Genomic DNA, 19,698 nt, shown 5'->3' on the forward strand with positions numbered 1-19,698 from the left:
TCCTCCTCCGTGTGCTGCCTCTCCTGGGTCGCTCGCCTCCTGCCGGCTTTGTCCTCCTCACTCGGGCTCTCGGGGGCTGGGTTGGCGCGGACGGAGTCCTGCGCCGAGCTGCCGGCTCCCATCTCCGGGCCTTGGGGCTCAGGTAGCCGGCCAGTAACAGGCTCTGGTCCGGAGACCGGCTCCAAACACCGACAGACTCCGGCTCCACCTGCCCGGGAGCCGCTCCCGCACACCGACAGCGAAAGGTCTGGGTCCGCACTGACCTCGCCTCCCCGGCACCGCTCCGCAATCAGAGCCCGCAAACCCGCTCCGCTGCACCATCCGCCGCCCTCCGACACTCCACTTAGCCCGGTTCCGTCTGCTCCAAGCGACACCCCTCTCCCCTGGGTCAGACTAAACCTTGTCCCCCTCTCCCCTGGGGTTAGACTGGCTGTGACTCCTCTCCCCTGGGGTTAGACTGGCTGTGACTCCTCTCCCCTGGGGTTAGACTGGCTGTGACTCCTCTCCCCTGGGGTTAGACTGGCTGTGACTCCTCTCCCCTGGGGTTAGACTGGCTGTGACTCCTCTCCCCTGGGGTTAGACTGGCTGTGACTCCTCTCCCCTGGGGTTAGACTGGCTGTGACTCCTCTCCCCTGGGTCAGGCTGGACCCTGTCCCTTCTCTCCTGGGGTCAGGCTGGACTCTGTCCCCTCTCCCCTGGGGTCAGGCTGGACTCTGTCCCCCTCTCCCCTGGGTCAGTCTGGACCCTGGACCCTCTCCCCTGGGGTCTCTGGCAGGCTCTTTTTCCCCCCCTCCCGGTCAGGTTTACCCCTGGCTCCTTTCTGTCTATCCGGTCAGGTTGTTCCGAGTTCCTCGCTGCCCTGAGTAGGAAGGACTATTCACAGCTTACAGCCCTTCTCTCTCCGGTCTGCACTTAAAGCCCATTGACTACTCCAGCCGTCTTCGCCGTGGCCCGAACCCTGTCCCGAGCCAATGAGAGCAACACAGGGCGGGACCAACTCGGGAATGGAAGCGGCTGCCAACCGAGGCCCCCTGGGCCACAGCCTACTTACAATGAAAAGGAAGATCCACACAAGTCAGCAGTGATTTATTGTAATATATACAGTGGCTGTGTGCCATTCGGATTCACATTAACCTTGTTTCCAGAAGGACAATGTTAACTCTAGCCTTCCCAACCATCTTCACCCAGACAGGCTGCCTTTAAACAGATTTAGTAACTTACACACAGAGCTAGCCATTATTCGTTGTACAAAGTGAAAACTCACTGTGGGGAAAAAATACCCCAAGGATGGAGATTTTCTGTGGAATACACAGAGGAAATTTGTAAAAGAAAAGAAAAAACTTGCATTTATATAGCGCCCTTCACAAACCTCCGAACATAGGATTACATAGGATATACAGCACAGAAACAGGCCATTTGGCCCAACCCTCGGCCTTTTTTCAAGAGAAAAGAGACCCAGCCTGATAAAGGGTTTTGACCCGAAACGTTGACTCTAATTTCTCTCCACGGATGTTGCCTGGCCTGCTGAGTTTTTCCAGCATTTTCTGTTGTTATTTCTGTTCATCCTTTCCTTGCATTTCTGGTATCAGCCTTGTAAATCTTCTCTGCACCCTCTCCAGTGCTTCTATATCCTTTTTATAATATGGCAACCAGAACTGTACGCAGTACTCTGTGTCCTCTTTTTTTATAAACCCAAAAAATAAACCCTTAAACAAATAAACCCTTTAAATGACCCGATTAATCAAATTAAAATTTGGCCTCTTAAATCGATTACGCACTCCAGTCCCCGCGGCGCCCACCGGTCACGAAAGAGCTCGAGCTCGCCGGCGGACACCGCGTGCTCCATCTCCAGGGCCACCCGGCCGCGAACATGGCCGCGGAAGAGAGGGAGGCAATCCGGCCGGACGACCCCCTCGGCCGCCCGCTGCCTGGACCAATTAATGGCTTTCTTGGCCAGGCCCAGGAGCAGGCCCACGAGGAGGTCCTCCGACCTGCCCGCTCCCCTCCGCACCGGGTGACCGTAGATCAAGAGCGTGGGACTGAAGTGCAACCAAAATTTGAGGAGCAGCCCCTTCAAATAGTGAAAGAGGGGCTGCAACCTCCCACACTCGACATACACATGGAACACGGACTCCTCCAGACCAGTACTCTGTGTGGTCTAACCAAAGTTCGATACAGGTTTAGCATAACTTCCCTACTTTTCAATTCTATACCTCTAGAAATAAACCCTAGTGCTTGGTTTGCTTTTCAATGGCCTTATTAACCTGTGTTGCTACTTTTAGTGATTTGTGTATTTGTTCTCCGAGATCCCTTTGTTCCTCTACCCCACCTAGACTCGCACCCTCCAAGTAATAAGTGACCGCCCTATTCTTCCTACCAAAATGTAATACCTCACATTTATCTGTGTTGAACTTCATTTGCCAATTATATGCCCATTCTGCAAGTTTATTAATGTCCTCCTGTAATTTGTTGCAGTCCTCCTCAGTATTGACTATCACCCCCAATTTGGTGTAATCTGCAAATTTAGAAATTGTGTTTTTGATTCCAAAGTCTAAATCGTTAATGTAAATTGTGAACAACAGTGGTCCCAGCACTGATCCTTGTGGAACACCACTACCCACCTTCTGCCACTGTGAATAGCTACCCTTTACTCCCACTCTGCTTTCTGTCTTGAAGCCAGCCAGCAATCCATTCTGCTTCTTGTCCCCTGACTCCGCATTCTCTGACCTTGTTCATCAGTCTATTATGGGGTACCTTATTGAAGGCCTTTTGAAAATCGAGATAAATTACATCTACTGCATTTCCATTGTCTACTCTCTCTGTTACCTCTTCAAAAAATTCAATGAGGTTGGTCAAGCAAGGCTTTCCCTTTTGACTTCCATGCTGACTATTCATTACTATGTTTTTGGTTTCTAGATGTTCTCAGGGCATTTTACCACCAATTAAGTACTTTTTGAAGTGTAGTCACTGTTGTAATGTAGGAAATGCGGCCGTCAATTTGCACACAGCAAGGTCCCACAAACAATAATGTGACATTAGTGATGTTGGTTGAGGGATAAATATTGAGAACTGGGCAGAACTTCCCTGCTCTTCTTTGAAGTAGTGCCATGGGATCTTTTACATCCACTCAAGAGGGCAGACGGGGCCTCAGTTTAATGTCTTAGCCGAAAGACAGCACCTCTGACAGTACAGCACTCCCTCAGTACTATTGAAGTTAAATATGAAACAAGAGAAAGCCATTTGGACCTGATTCCTTCCCAAAGTCCATGACAATTTGAATTGGTCTAACCCCCAAATTATTTAACCCGAAGGACAAAAATACAGATTACATTTCTAGTAACCGTAAGTAGGACCAACTTTTCTTGAGCACCCCCACCCTTTTACCAACTCCTTGCCACCTACAGTGCCCCAGTGAAGTTTGCATGGGCTTGCTAATTGAAGAGATTTTGATACACTTTAAAAAACAGTTGAATGAACAACATTGTGTTCAACCTTACTTCAGGAGCCAACATCTCCATCGAATTTGACACCATCAACAATCACCTTTGATGCTATTGACTAGGTCATTTCTGAGGAATAGGAATAAGAAATCTTCCCTCGGGTACTCCTACTTAGGTGTTGCAGTAAGAAGACTTCAATTTATATCTGTGTTATGTCCTGTGAGGAAGAGTATTTGGTTTATTCGATACATCACAAGAGACCAGCTTTGAATTAAGACCAGAGTGACATAAACCTTCTTTCAGGTTAATTAAAAGTCTATTTTCATTTTTTTATATAGGTTGCTTAATGTGAGCTTTCAAAGTACAGCCTTTGACACTTTCTTGTAGAAATAGGCAACATTCTCAAAGTTGGTTGTGTAGTAAGCTTGGTTTGCAAACCAAGAACAACCACACCTGGAGTACTGTGTACAGTTTTGGTCTCCTTACCTACGGAAGAATATACTTGCCATAGAGGGAGTGCAACGAAGGTTCACCAGACTGGTTCCTGGGATGGGGGGATTGTTCTATGAGGACAGATTGAGTAGGCTAGGCCTATATTCTCTAGAGTTTAGACGAATGAGAGGTGATCTAATTGAAACATACAAAATTCTTACAAGGCTTAATAGGGTAGATGAAGGGAGGATGTTTCCTCTGGCTGGGGAGTCTAGAACCAGTGGTCACAGTCTCAGAATAAGGGGTCGGTCATTTAGATGAGGAGAAATTTCTTCACCCAGAGGGTGGTGAATCTTTGGAATTCTCTACCCCAGAGGGCTGTGGAGGCTCAGTCGTTGAGTATATTCAAGACAGAGATCGATAGCTTTTTGAATATTAAGGGAATCAAGGGATATGGGGATAGTTCAGTAAAGTGGAGATGAGGTAGTAGATCAGCCAAGATCTTACTGAATGGCAGAGCAGGCTTGAAGGGCCAAATGGCCCACTCCTGCTCCTATTTCTTATGTTCTTATGATGAGAGCTTGGATAAAGGTCCGGCACGATCCTAAAATTAGCTGCCTTCCCCTCAATTACCTCTTTTAATGTTTTATCCAGAACTTCAGATTGATCCACGTTCAGTGTTTATCTCCCCTAATTTGGTATTATTATTTAATTTTAATCTTATTCTCTATATGTCCAAATCAGTTATACACAGAAAAGGTCACAACATAAATCTCTGGGGCATGCATTTAGTTATATACAGTCCAAGAGACATCCATTTACTCCTACCCTCTGCTTTCTATCTTCCAGCCAACCCTCTAATCTTAAAAAGTCTCTCATGTGGCACTTTATCAAAAGCTTTTTGACAGTTCAAATATACCACATGCACGGCATTTCCTTTACCTATACACTCAGTAACATCCTCACAAAATTCAATTAAATTAGACAAGTGTCAGCTGCCCTTTACAAACCTGTGTTGGCTGTCCCTGATTAACCCATGCACTTCTAAGTTTTCAGTAACATTACCCTAGAATCATTCCTATTGGTGACATGAAGCTAACTGATCTGCAGTTGTCTGACTTATCCCTTTACCCATTTTGCATCAGGCATATAACTTTTGCCACCCTTCAGCTCTTTGTTCTAATTCTTGTTTCAGAAAAATGTTGGAAATCTTGGTGGGGCACTGGGTTTCACTGCTTTATCCCAACAACTCTTAACTCTCTGTAAAGCCCCAAGTCTGTCCATAAGTTAAATCTCCGGGAGCTCTTCTCTCTCTCTCTTATGCTCCTGCACAGGAAACAAGAAAAAGCTTGTTGTATGATATGTGATCCTTCTCGTGCATCTAACTTCCAGAGTATCGCCATGGAAACCTCTCTCTGTGCTGTCTCCCTCTCTCTCAATTTGGCCAATTCTACTATAGTTGATCCTCTGGACACGACTATAATCAATCCTCTGAATATTACTATAGTCAATCCTCTGAATATTACAATAGATACGCCACTGAATACTACTATCGTTTTTTTTTATTCGTTCATGGGTTGTGGGTGGCACTGGCAAGACCAGCATTTAATAGTCATCCCTAATTGCCCTTGAGAAGGTGGTGGTGAGACACATTAGTGAACCGCTACAGTCAGTGTGGTGAAGGTACTCCCATAGTGCTGGTAGGGAGGGAGTTCCAGGATTTTGACCCAGTGACAATGAAGGAACGGCGATATATTTCCAAGTTAGGATGGTATGTGACTTGGAGGGGAACTTGTTGTTGTTGGTGTTTCCATGCGTCTATTGATAGTGCGGGATTCAGCGATGGTAATCCCATTGAATGTCATGGGGAGGTGGCTAGATTCACTCTTGTTGGAGATTGTCATTGCCTGGCACTTGTGTGGCATAAATGTTACTTGCCACTTATCAGCCCAAGCCTGAATGTTGTCCAGGCCTTGCTGCATGCGGGCATGGACTACTTCATTATCTGAGGAGTTGCGAATGAAACTGAACACTGTGCAATCATCAACGAACATTCCCACTTCTGACCTTATGATGGAGAGAAGGTCGTTGTTGAAGCAGCTGAAGATGGTTGGGCCAAGGACACTGCCCTGAGGAACTCCTGCAGCGATGTCCTGGGGCTGAGATGATTGGTCTTTAACAACCACAGCCATCTTCCTTTGTACCAGCCAGTGGAGAGTTTTCCCCCGATTCCCATTGACTTCATTTTACTAGGGCTGCTTGGTGCCACACTCGGTCAAATGCTACCTTGATGTCAAGGGCAGTCGCTCTCATCTCACCTCTAGAATTCAGCTCTTTTGTCCATGTTTGGACCAAGGCTATAATGAGGTCTGGAGCCGAGTGGTCCTGGCGGAACCCAAACTGAGCATCGGTGAGCAGGTTATTGATGAGTAAGTGGTGCCTGATAGCACTGTCAGCTGTATTGATTTGTATGTGGGTTCAATGACGAGACATTTATGAAAGAGAATGACTTTTTATCAAAGTATGTTCAACTCAGTTAACAGCATTTACTGGAGACACCATCTTACAGATCCATCTAAAACGAAACTAAAACTAAACTGCTTGTCTCTGTCACATGCCCTTTGCTGGTCAGGCATAAGTAATCAATCAGGCAAATATGCTGGTAAGGCATAAATAATCAAACAGGCAAATACCATCACTATTTGCTGATATCATTACATCTCCCTTTCTTAAAACAAAAGTATTTTACTTTTAACTAACAACATGTTTTCTTTGTATTAATCTGCATTTTAACTGTAACACTTAATGAACTTACATTATCATTATCATGATCAAGGTTTTTTAACCTTGCTTTGTGTGTTCACATGAAATATGTAAATACACTAGAACTTGAAGAAAGAATAAGATAACATTACTTCCTTCTATAACAATAGTCCTTAAATTTGCTCAATGAGTCTCTCAGGAGGCTTCACGTGTCTTGAGGATTTTCTGATTGATTGTCCTTGAATCTGAGTTGTTGCCTCAGATGATGATTTCTCAGCTGTGTGATCAGGTTGTTCAACAGTATCAGTCTTTTGACCTGCTGTGTGATCAGGTTGTTCAACAGTATCAGTCTTTTGACTTGCTGTGGCTGGTCCCATGAGAAGATCTCGACGATTTCTTCGCAGAACAGCACCCTCATCTGTCTGAATGGTGTATGATCTTGGTTGAACTTCACTCAGGACAGTTCCCTTCTGAGTCCATATGTTTGTTTTGTCTTTGAACCTTACTTGGTCACCAGTGTGGAGTTCAGGTAGGTTTTGTGTTCCTCTGTCATAGTAGTACTTTTGCTTTTCTTTCTGTTGTTCTTTGAACTTCCTCACTTTCTCCCCCTCTTTTGTTTTCAGGAGGTTCTCCGGGATGGGTAGGTTTGACCTTAGCCGACGTCCCATAAGGAGTTGGGCTGGTGACATACCACACTCGAGCGGCGTTGTGCGGTATACAAGCATGCTCTGGTAGAAGTCAGTTCCACTGTCTTTTGCCTTGTACATCAGTCTTTTCACTGTCTGGACCGATTTTTCCACTAGTCCATTGGACTGTGGAAAGTGAGGACTTGACGTTGTGTGGACAAAGTCCCACTCTTTGGCAAAGTGTCGGAAATTTGCATTGTAAAACTGGGGTCCGTTGTCTGTGAAGACCTCGCTTTGCCACGCCATGTCTGGAGAATATGGCTTTCATACATCTTATCACAGCATCTGCAGTGGTGGTGTACAATCTACAAACCTCTGGATACAGGGAGTAATAGTCTGTGACTACAAGATAGTCCTTCCCTTGACATACGAATAGGTCAGCGCCTACCTTCTGGTAAGGTCTGTCTGGTGCTGGGTGTGGCTTTAGTGGTTCTACCGGATTGCTTGCTCGATATTTCAGGCATATTGTGCAGTTTGACACCTCATTTGTCACATCTTGGTTGATTCGTGGCCAGTACATCACCTCTCGTGCTCTTTTCTTACACTTTTCGATTCCCAGATGTCCTCCATGGATCCTTTTTAGCATCTCTTTTCTCAGACTCTTTGGGATAACTATTTTACTTCCTTTGTAGATGATGTCTTCGACCACTGACAGTTCCGCCCTGCAGTTCCAGTACTCTGCCATGCCAGGTGAGCAGTCTTGCTTTATGTTGGGCCATCCATCCAAGATGCTTTTCCTCAGTCGTCTCATTGTTTCATCTTTGTTTGTCTCAGTCTTTATGAGCTCCATTTTTGCATCTGCTATGGGCAGTGCACTTGTGATCATGTCCACATAGGCGTTCACTTTTTCATCCATTGTGTTTGCAGGCTCACTTGGGTCAACAGCTCTGGACAACGTGTCTGCTGTATACATCAGTTTACCCGGTGTGTACGCAACATTCAGTGTATAGTGTTGCAGCCTGATCATCATTCTTTGTATTCTAAGCGGACAGCTATTTAGTGGCTTTTGGAACAATGCAATCAAGGGCTTATGGTCAGTCTCTACACTGATTGCTTGTCCTGCCAACTGGTGAAATCTTTCACAGGCGTATGTGATGCTGAGCAGCTCCTTTTCTATTTGAGCATATCGCGTCTCCGCGTCTGTCATTGAGCGCGATGCATATGCAATAGGTTGCCAGTAGTCATATTTTTGCAGAAGAACAGCACCGAGCCCACTCTGTGATGCATCTGATGATATCTTGATGGGTCTCGCTGGGTCATAAAACCTCAGAACTGGTTCCTCTGTGAGCAGTTTCTTTAGATCGCTCCATGACTTCTCATGGTCATGATTCCATTCCCATTCTATGTTCTTTTCAGTTAATCTTCTCAGTGGCGCCATCTTTTCTGAGAGGTTGGATATGAATTTACTCATGTAGTTGATCATTCCATTAAACCTCTGCACGTCCTTTTTGCATTGTGGCTTTGGCATATTCTCAATGGCGGACACCTTTCTGGGATCTGGTCTGATGCCCTCACTGCTAAGGATATCTCCCACGAATGTCAGTTCTGTCACCCCGAGCTGGCATTTCTCTCTATTCAGCTTCAGGTTTGTTTTCCTTGTTGCTTCCAGCACTTTTTTCAGTCTCTCGTCATGCTCAGTTCTCGTGGTTCCCCATACTATGATGTCATCCATTGATGTATCAACTCCCTCCAGGTGCTCATAGATCATATGGATAGTTTTGTGATACACTTCAGGAGCTGAGGCAATGCCAAATGGTAACCTTAGGAATCTGTATCTGCCAAATGGACTGTTGAACGTGCACAGTCTTGAACTTGCTTCGTCCAATTTCATCTGCCAAAATCCTGATGATGCATCTAACTTGCTGAAATACTTTGCATTTGCAAACTGTGCCATGATTTCCTCACGTGTAGGAAGCTTGAAGTGCTCTCTTTTTATTGCTCTGTTTAGATCTCTTGGATCCAGGCAAATTCTGAGCTTTCCATTCTTTTTGTCCACAACGACGAGGGAACTCACCCACTCAGTTGGCTCATCTATCTTCTGAATTACGTTCAGGCTTTCCATCCTGTCCAACTCTGCCTTCAGTTGCTTTTGAAGAGCAAACGGAACTTTTCTGCATGGATGTATGACCGTTGGCATACTTTTATCTACTCTGATCATGTGTTCTCCTGGAAGGCAGCCTAGACCCTGAAATAGGTCGTTGTACTCTTTCATGAGTTCATCATAGACTGTCTCTCCTTCGCTTTCCACAACGAGGACTCTCTTTACCAGGTTCAGTCTCTCACAGGCTTTTAAACCTAGTATGGCTTGCACATCCTTTGGCACCACGATTAATGCTAGCGTGTACTCTCTGTCCTTGTGTGCCACTTTGACAATGCATCTTCCTTTCACTGGTATATTAGTACCTGAGTATCCTGTCACTTTCACTTTTATTCCATGTATCTTTGGTCTGGGTCTAATTTTCTTAAAATCAGTCTCTGATATCACATTAACTTGTGCTCCAGTATCCAATTTAAATGGAATATGTATGTCATTCACTTTTAGTGTCAACATCCAGTCTCTTTTTTCTTTTTTGTTTTCAGACACAACATCTACATAGAACTCCTCTATCTCGCTTTCATCTACTGTATGGACCTTGCTTTGTTGCACTTAGTTCTTACAGCAACGGGCATAATGGTTGTTTTTGTTGCAATTATTGCATGTTTTACCATATGCTGGACACTTTTTTGGTGTATGCTGTGTACCGCATCGACTACATGACTTTCGATTGCCCCTTTCATTTTTGTTCGCTGGCCATGCCTCTTTTTTCACATTGGCGCTCTTTTTGTTAAACGGTTTGTGTCCGTTCTTACTCACTGCATCCACGTTGCAGCTATTGTCACTGAACAGCTCCTTTGCCTGCGACTTCACAGTCTCTGTAGCCCTACACAGTGCTATGGCTTTTCCCAGGTCTAGATTTTGCTCTCTTAGCAGTCTTTCCCTTAGACCATTATCTGGAATACCACACACCAGTCTGTCTTTTATCAGCGAGTCTGTCAGTCCCCCAAATTCACATGTTTTGCTTCGGTTTCTCAGTTCAGTCACATACTGATCAATAGGCTCACCCGTTTTCTGTACACATGTGAAAAATCTGTGCCTCTCAAACGTCACGTTACGTTTAGGTATACAGTAGGCCTCAAACTGTTCCATTATTTTATCCAACTTCATTTTGTCTCCATCAGCAGCGAATGTGAAGTTATTATACACCTCCAGCGCTTCATCACCCACGACATGTAAGAACACTGACGCTTTCATTTTATCACTTTTCTCGTCAGCTCCGATTGCCGCTAAATACAACTCCAAACGTTGTTTGAACCTTCTCCAATTTTCAGCCACATTACCTGTCAACTGAAGCATCGCCGGTGGGTGTAATCCTTCCATTTTTCACTTCGTTAGCTATTCTCTAAAGGTAAGTAACGATGTTCTCTTTTGGCTTGCTAATATGTGGAGAGCTGATTTAACTTCAGATTTTTCCTCTTCATCTCTTTCAATCACTTCTGACACCATGTATTGGTTTCTTTGTGGGTTCAATGACGAGACATTTATGAAAGAGAATGTCTTTTAATCTAAAGCTTGTTCAACTCTTTTAACAGCATTACAGGAGACACCATGCTAGTGATCCATCTAAAAGCGAAACTAAAACTAAACTGCTTGTCTCTGTCACATGCCCTCTGCTGGTCAGGCATAAGTAATCAATCAGGCAAATATGCTGGTAAGGCATAAATAATCAAACAGGCAAATACCATCACTATTTGCTGATATCATTACATCAGCGACACCTTCCATCACTTTGCTGATGATTGAGAGTAGACTGATGGGGCGGTAATTGGCCGGATTGGATTTGTCCTGCTTTTTGTGGACAGGACATACCTGGGCAGTTTTCCACATTCTCGGGTAGATGCCAGTGTTGTGGATGTTACATAAGATTACATAGGATATACGGCACAGAATCAGGCCATTTGGCCCAATCAGTCCATGCTGGCATTTATGCTCCACTCGAGCCTCCTCCCGTCTTTCCTCATCTAAATCTATCAGCATAACCCTCTATTCCCTTTTCCCTCATATGCTTGTCTAGCCTCCCCTTAAATGCATCTATACTATTCGCTTCAACCACTCCCTGTGGTAGCGAGTTCCACATTCACACCACTCTTTGGGTAAAGAAGTTTCTTCTGAATTCCCTATTGGATTTCTTGGTGTCTATCTTATATTGATGGCCTCTAGTTATGCTCTTCCCCACAAGTGGAAACATTCTCTCTATAGCCACTCTATCAAAACCTTTCATAATTTTAAAGAATTCTATTCGGTCACCCCTCAGCCTTCTTTTTCCAAGAGAAAAGAGACCCAACCTGTTCATGCTTTCCTGATATGTATACCCTCGCATTTCTGATATTAATCTTCTCTGCACCCTCCCCAGTGTCTCTATATCCTTTTTATAATATGGCGACCAGAACTGTACACAGTACTCCAAGTGTGATCTGAACAAGGTTCGATACAGGTTTAGCACAACTTCCCTACTTTTCAATTCTATAATTCTAGAAATAAACCCTAGTGCTTGGTTTGCTTTTTTTATGGCCTTGCTAACCTGTGTCGCTACTTTTAGTGATTTGTGTATTTGTTCTCCGAGATCCCTTTGTTCCTCTCCCCCACCTAGACTCGCACCCTCCAAGTAATAAGTGACCGCCCTATTCTTCCTACCAAAATGTAATACCTGACATTTATCTGTGTTGAACTTCATTTTCCAATTATATGCCCATTCTGCAAGTTTATTAATGTCCTCCTGTAATTTGTTGCAGTCCTCCTCAGTATTGACTATCCCCCCAATTTGGTGTCATCCGCAAATTTAGAAATTGTGTTTTTGATTCCAAAGTCTAAATCGTTAATATAAATTGTGAACAGCAGTGGTCCCAGCACTGATCCTTGTGGAACACCACTACCCACCTTCTGCCACTGTGAATAGCTACCCTTTACTCCCACTCTCTGCTTTCTGTCTTGAAGCCAGCTAGCTATCCATTCTGCTACTTGTCCCCTGACTCTGCATTCTCTGACCTTGTTCATCAGTCTATTATGGGGTACCTTATTGAAGGCCTTTTGAAAATCTAGATAAATTACATCTACTGCATGACCATTGCCTACTCTCTCTGTTACCTCTTCAAAAAATTCAATAAGGTTGGTCAAGCAAGACTTTCCCTTTTGAAATACATGCTGACTATTCCTGATTATATTTTTGGTTTCTAGATGTTCTTCTATTTTCTCCTTTAGCAGGGATTCCATTATTTTTCCTACCACCGATGTTAAGCTGACTGGTCTATAATTCCCTGGATATGTTCTATCCTCCTTCTTGAATATAGGTATTATGTTAGCTATCGGCCAGTCCTCTGGCACTGCACCTTTTTCTAACGAATTATTAAATATGCATAGTAATGCCTCTGCTATCTCTTCCCTAGATTCTTATAAAATGCTTGGATGCAATCCATCCGGACCAGGGGTTTTATCCTCTTTGAGTTTGATTAGTTTATTTAATATATCCCCTCTTTTTATTTTAATTGCACTTATCTCATTATTAATCTCATCATCCACCTTTCTATCTTCCTGGCAAATACTGAAGTAAAATAATTATTTAATATTTCTGCCATCTCTCTATCGTTATCTGTGTTATTATCCTGTTTATTCCTTAATGACCCTATTCTAATCCCAACCTTCCTGCTTAGCTAGAGGCGTGGCTGTTTCTGTAACACAAGTCTTCAGCATGACAGCTGGGATGTTGTCGGGGCCCATAGCCTTTGCTGTATCCAGTGCACTCAGCCGTTTCTTGATATCACGTGGAGTGAATCGAATTGGCTGAAGACTGGCATGTGTGATGGTGGGGAACACAGGAGGAGGCCAAGATGGATCATCCATTCGGCACGTCTGGCTGAAGATGGTTGCAAACGCTTCAGTCTTGTCTTTTGCACTCACGTGCTCGGCTCTGCCATCATTGAGGATGGGAATGTTCATGGAGCCTCCTTCTCCCATTAGTTCCACAGAAATCACAGAAATCACAGAAACCCCACAGTGCAGATAGAGGCCATTTCGGCCCATCGAGCCTGCACCGACACATATCCCACCCGATCCCCGTAACCCCTACACCAACACATATCCCACCCTATCCCCGTAACCCCACGTATTTAATCCCCCTAACACTAAGGGTCAATTTATCATAGCCAATCAACCTAACCCGCACATCTTTGTTGTTTAATTGCCCACCACCATTCCCGACTGGATGTGGCAGGACTGCAGAGCTTTGATCTGATCCATTAGTTGTGGGATAGCATAGCTCTGTCCGCTGTTTCCGCTGTTTATCAAGCATGTAGTCCTATGTTGTAGCTTCAATAGGTTGACACCTCATTTTTAGGTATACCCGGTGCTGCTCCTGGCATGCTCTTCTACACTCCTCATTGAACCCGGGTTAGTCCCCTGGCTTGATGGTAATGGCAGAGTGAGGGATATGCTGGGCCATGAGTTTACAGATTGTGATGGAATAAAATTCTGCTGCTGCTGATGGCCCACAGCGCCTCATGGATGCCCAGTTTTGAGCTGCTAGATCTGTTCTGAATCTATCCCATTTAGCACAGTGGTAGTGCCACACAACCTGATGGAGGGTGTCCTCAGTGTGAAGATGGACTTCGCCTCCACAATGACTATGCGGTGGTCACTGCTACCAATACTGTCATGGACAGATGCATCTGCGACAGGTAGATTGGTGAGGACGAGGTCAAGTAGGTTTTTTCCTCGTGTTGGTTCTCTCACTACTTGCTGCAGGGTCAGTCTGGCCGCTGTGTCCTTCAGGACTTGACCAGCTTGGTCAGTAGTGGTGCTACTGAGCGACTTTTGGTGATGGACATTGTAGTCCCCCACCCAGAGTACATTCTGTGCCCTTGCTACCCTCAGTGCATCTTCCAAGTGGTGTTCAACATGAAGAAGTACTAATTCATCAGCTGAGGGAGGGTGGTAGGTGGTAATCAGCATGAGGTTTCCTTTCCCATGTTTGACCTGATGCCATGAGACATCATGGGGTCCAGAATCAATGTTGAGGACTCCCAGGGCCACTCCTTCCCAACTGTATACCACTGTGCCACCACCTCTGGTGGGTTTGTCTTGCTGGCGAGACAGAACATACCCAAGGATAGTGATGAAGGAGTCTGCGACATTGGCTGAAAGGTATGATTCTGTGAGTATCACTATGTTAGGGTGTTGCTTGACTAGTCTGTGGGCCAGCTCTCCCAACTCTCCATGACAGTATTGGTGGCTGTGACCATCGCACAATCATTGTGGAGACAAAGTCCCGCCTTCATACTGAGGACACCCTCCATCGTGTTGTATGGCCCGGCATATCCCCACCATTACCATTAAGCCAGGGGACCAACCCTGGTTCAATAAGGAGTGTAGAAGAGCATGCCAGGAGCAGCACCAGGTGTACCTAAAAATGAGGTGCCAACCTGGGGAAGCTGCAGCACAGGACTACATGCATGCTAAACAACGGAAGCAGCATGCTATAGACAGGGCTAAGCGATCCCACAATCAACGATCACAGCTCTGCAGTCCTGCCACATCCAGTCGTGAACGGTGGTGGACAATTAAACAACTAACGGGAGGAGGAGGCTCCATGAATATCCCCATCTTCAATGATGGTGGAGCCCAAAAGACAAGGCTGAAGCATTTGCAACCATCTTCAGCAAGAAGTACCGAGTGGATAATCCATATCGGCCTACTCCAGAGGTCCCCACCATCACAGAAGCCAGTCTTCAGCCAATTCAATTCACTCCACGTGATATCAAGAAACGGCTGAGCGGACTGGATACAGCAAAGGCTATGGGCCCGACAACATTCCGGCTATTGTGCTGAGGACTTGTGCTCCACAACTAGCCGCGCCTCTAGCCAAGCTGTTCCAGTACAGGTACAACACTGGCATCTATCCGACAATGTGGAAAACTGCCCAGGTATGTCCTGTCCACAAAAAGCAGGACAAATCCAATCCAGCCAATTACCGCCCATCAGTCTACTCTCAATCATCAGCAAAGTGATGGAAAGTGTCATCGACCGTGCTATCAAGCGGCACTTACTCACCAATAACCTGCTCACTGATGCCCAGTTTGGGTTCCACCAGGACCACTCAGCTCCTAACCTCATTACAGCCTTGGTCCAAACATGGACAAAAGAGCTGAATTCCAGAGGTGAGGTGAGAGTGACTGCCCTTGACATCAAGGCAGCATTTGACCGAGTGTGGCATCAAGGAGCCCTAGTAAAACTGAAGTCAATGGTAATCGGGGGGGGGAAACACGCCACTGGCTGGAGTCATACCTAGCACAAAGGAAGATGGTTGTGGTGGTTGAAGGCCAATCATCACAGCTCCAGGACATCGCTGCAGGAGTTCCTCAGGGCAGTGTCCTAGGCCCAACCATCTTCAGCTGCTTCATCAATGACCTTCTCTCCAACATAAGGTCAGAAATGGGAATGTTCACTGATGACTGCACAGTATTCAGCGCCATTCACAACTCCTCAGATAATGTAGCAGTCCATGCCCGCTTGCAACAAGACCTGGACGACATTCAGGCTTGGGCTGATAAGTGACAGGTAACATCCGCACCACAGAAGTGCCAGGCAATGACTATCTCCAACAAGCGAGACTCTAACCATCTCCCCTTGACATTCAATGGCATTACCATCGCCGAATCCCCCACCATCAACATCCTGGGGGTCACCATTGACCAGAATCTTAACTGGACCAGCCACATAAATACTGCAGCAACAAGAGCAGGTCAGAGGCTGGGTATTCTGCGGCGAGTGTCTCACATCCTGACTCCCCAAACCTTTCCACCATCTACAAGGCACAAGTAAGGAGTGTGATGAAATATTCTCAACTTGCCTGGATGAGTGCAGCTCCAACAACACTCAAGAAGCTCGACACCATCCAGGACAAATTAGCCTGCTTGATTGGTACCCCATCCACCACCTTAAACATTCACTCCCTCCACCACCGGTGTACCGTGGCTGCAGTGTGTACCATCTACAAGATGCACTGCAGCAACTCGCCAAGGCTTCTTTGGCAGCACCTCCCAAACCCGCGATCTCTTCCACCTAGAAGGATGACAGCAGCAGGTGCATGGAAACACCACCACCTCCAAGTTCCCCTCCAAGTCACACACCATCCTGACTTGGAAATATATCGCTGATCCTTCAATGTCGCTTGGTCAAAATCCTGGAACTCCCTACCTAACAGCACTGTGGGAGTACCTTCACCACACGGACTGCAGCGGTTCAAGAAGGTGGCTCACCACCACCTTCTCAAGGGCAATTAGGGATAGGCAATAAATGCTGGCCTTGCCAGCAATGCCCACATCCCATAAACAAATTTAAAAAAAAGAGGGCAGTTATGATTCAACCATATTGCTGTGGGTCTGGAGTCACGTATAGGCCAGACCGGGTAAGGACAGCAGATTTCCTTCCCTAAAGGATATTAGTGAACCAGATGGGCTTTTACAATAATCCAGTAGATTTATGGTCACCATTATCAATATTAGCTTTTATTCCAGGTTTATTTAATTAACTGAATTTAATTTCACCAGCTGCTGTGGTGGGGATTTTGAACTCATGTCACTGGATCATTAGTCCAGGTCTCTGAATTACAAGTCCAGTAACATAACCACTATGCTACTGTTATAGTCAATCATCTGAATATTACTATAAATATGCCTCTGAATACAATATAGTTTTTTAAAATTCATCCATGGGATGTGGGCATCGCTGGCAAAGCCAGCATTTAATGGCCATCCCTAATTGTAGCATGCTGGTTCCGCTGTTTAGCATGCATGTAATCCTGTGTTGCAGCTTCCCCAGGCTGGCACTTTATTTTTAGGTACACCTGGTGCTGCTCTGGCATGCTCTTCTACACTCCTCATTGAACCAGGGTTTGTCCCCTGCCTTATTGGTAATGGTAAAGTGGAGGATATGCCGGGCCATGAGGTTACAGATTGTGATGTTTCATAATTCTGCTGCTGCTGATGACCCACAGCGCTGTTCGATCTGTTCTGAATCAATCCCATTTTGCACGGTGGTAGTGCCACACAGGATCATTAGGCCATGCCTCTGGATATTAGTCCAGTAACATAAACACCATGCTACTGTGCCCCTAGTCAATCCTCTGAATACTACAATAGCCTATCCTCTGAATATTACTATATTTAATCCTCTTTTGAATTATCCTTTCTTGTTCCGAAGCAGAATATGTGCTCAGTGATCCTTCTACTGCACCATCATTGTGTTGACCACATAGTCTCCTTTGGTAACTCATAGGCTGCGATATTAATCTGAAAGTGGCCTCCATGCGGAGAGAGTGGGGCGGTGGGAATTGCATGGGCGAAACCCAGAATTCAACTGAGCAAGTTGGAACCTGCACCAATTAATTTTGACTCCTGGGTTTCGCGTCTCCAAGCTGCGTAGCGGGCGTGTTGCGCATCCGCATAACTTGATTTCAACTGTATTTAAAGGGACAGTGCACAAATGAAAATTGGAGGTGTTCAGGATGGATGGTGGACATAGAGCAAGGGCAGCACTCAGATTTAATGATGCCTCGCTGGAATTACTGCTGGGTGCAGTCAGGAGGAGGGACAGACTTTTCCCCAGGTATGGGAGGAAGAAACCTGCTGCTCTCACCAAGAAGGCGTGGTTGGGGGTGGCTGAGGAGCTGAGCAGCAGGAACGTTGTGCCCAGGTCATGGATGCAATGCAGAAAACGATTTAATGACCTAACCAGGTAAGGAAAAGTGAGTACATTTGCTGATTCAACTACATCCTGTGCTTTAAGCCCCCTTTAACTCTGTCTTGCTAAGTATTCTCTATCACATCCCTCCCCACCCACACAACTTTCAGCAGCATCCAAGTCTTCACTTTCTATGCACTTCATCACCTCCCCATTTATCCATCCACCGTTGACACTCACCCCAATCCTAGTGCAACATGATGCATGTGTCTCATAGTCACACTCACCGAATACACTGCATCCATCGGGTGCATACTGTTAGATCTGTGGTTCAGTGGATAAATAATTACACGGATGCTGTATATAAACAAACAACAGGTCTTTACTGGAGGAGGGTCATCTCTAGACTGGGGTACAGAGGCATGCGCACAGCTTATATACCGGTGTGGTTACTGCCGGTACTACAGTATACAGGAGCTGTAAAAAGTAGTTCTGACTTAAAGCACATACACTACAATTCCTCCCTTTTTAGATTAATAATACCCCCTTAATATTCAAATAACAATTACATTTTTACATGTACATTTAATAACAAAAGTCCATTTATAGATTCAGTCTTTGGGGCGGCTTCCTGACCCTTTCGGGATAGCTCCTTTCCGGAGGTTCTTGTTCTTGGTGCAGGGGCAATTCTGACCCCTTTTCATCGGGTAGTTCATCGGGTTCCACTGCTACTGGGTCTGAAGTAGATGCTACCGGTATGTCGGGTTCATCCCCAGGTACTCGAGACATGGGGTTGACGCCTTCCTGTGACGCTAAGATGTGATCGACGTGGCGTCTCACAATGTTCTCCCCGACATCCACTGTGTACATTAATGGCCCCTGCCTTGTACATATCGTTCCGGGTTGCCACTTCTCTGTTCGATAATCACGGGCCAAGACTGGTTGCCCTACATTGAAGCTCCTTGTCGGCTTCTCGTTGATGTGCTGGAATTGTTTGTCCTCAACATTTCTTCGCACATTTGGTCTGAGCAAATCCAGACGAGATCTCAACCTTCGGTTAAAGAACATCATGGCCGGGGTCTGGTTGGTAACTGCATGTGTCGCGTTTCGGTAGGCTAATAAGAAATTGTCCATCTTATGTTTGTACGAACCTCTCAGCCAATCCATTGGTGGCTGGATTATGCGGGGCGGATGTGTAATGCCTTACCCCATTCCTTTTCATGAATTTTTGGAACTCGTCGGACACAAACTGTGGTCCATTATCAGAGCAGATCTGCTCTGGCAAACCGTTTCTGGCAAATATGGTCCGTAGGACTGCAATCGTTTTCTCTGTAGTGGTTGAAGACATCTTTATCACCTCAGGCCACTTTGAATGAGCATCCACTGCTATTAAGAACATTGAGTCCATGAATGGACCAGCGAAATCAATGTGCACCCGTTGCCATGGAGAGGAGGGCCACTCCCATGGGTGTAGAGGGGCATGTGGTGGTGCATTTTGGACCTTCTGGCATCCTAAGCAGCTCTTAGTTAGGTCTTCGATTTGTTGATCGATTCCCGGCCACCACACATAAGCCCTAGCAAGGCTTTTCATTTTCACTCCCCCCAG

Source organism: Somniosus microcephalus, chromosome 3 (genome assembly GCF_052327205.1).
Source record: "Somniosus microcephalus isolate GS21.2 chromosome 3, FLI_Smic_1.0, whole genome shotgun sequence".
NCBI classification, from domain to species: domain Eukaryota; kingdom Metazoa; phylum Chordata; class Chondrichthyes; order Squaliformes; family Somniosidae; genus Somniosus; species Somniosus microcephalus.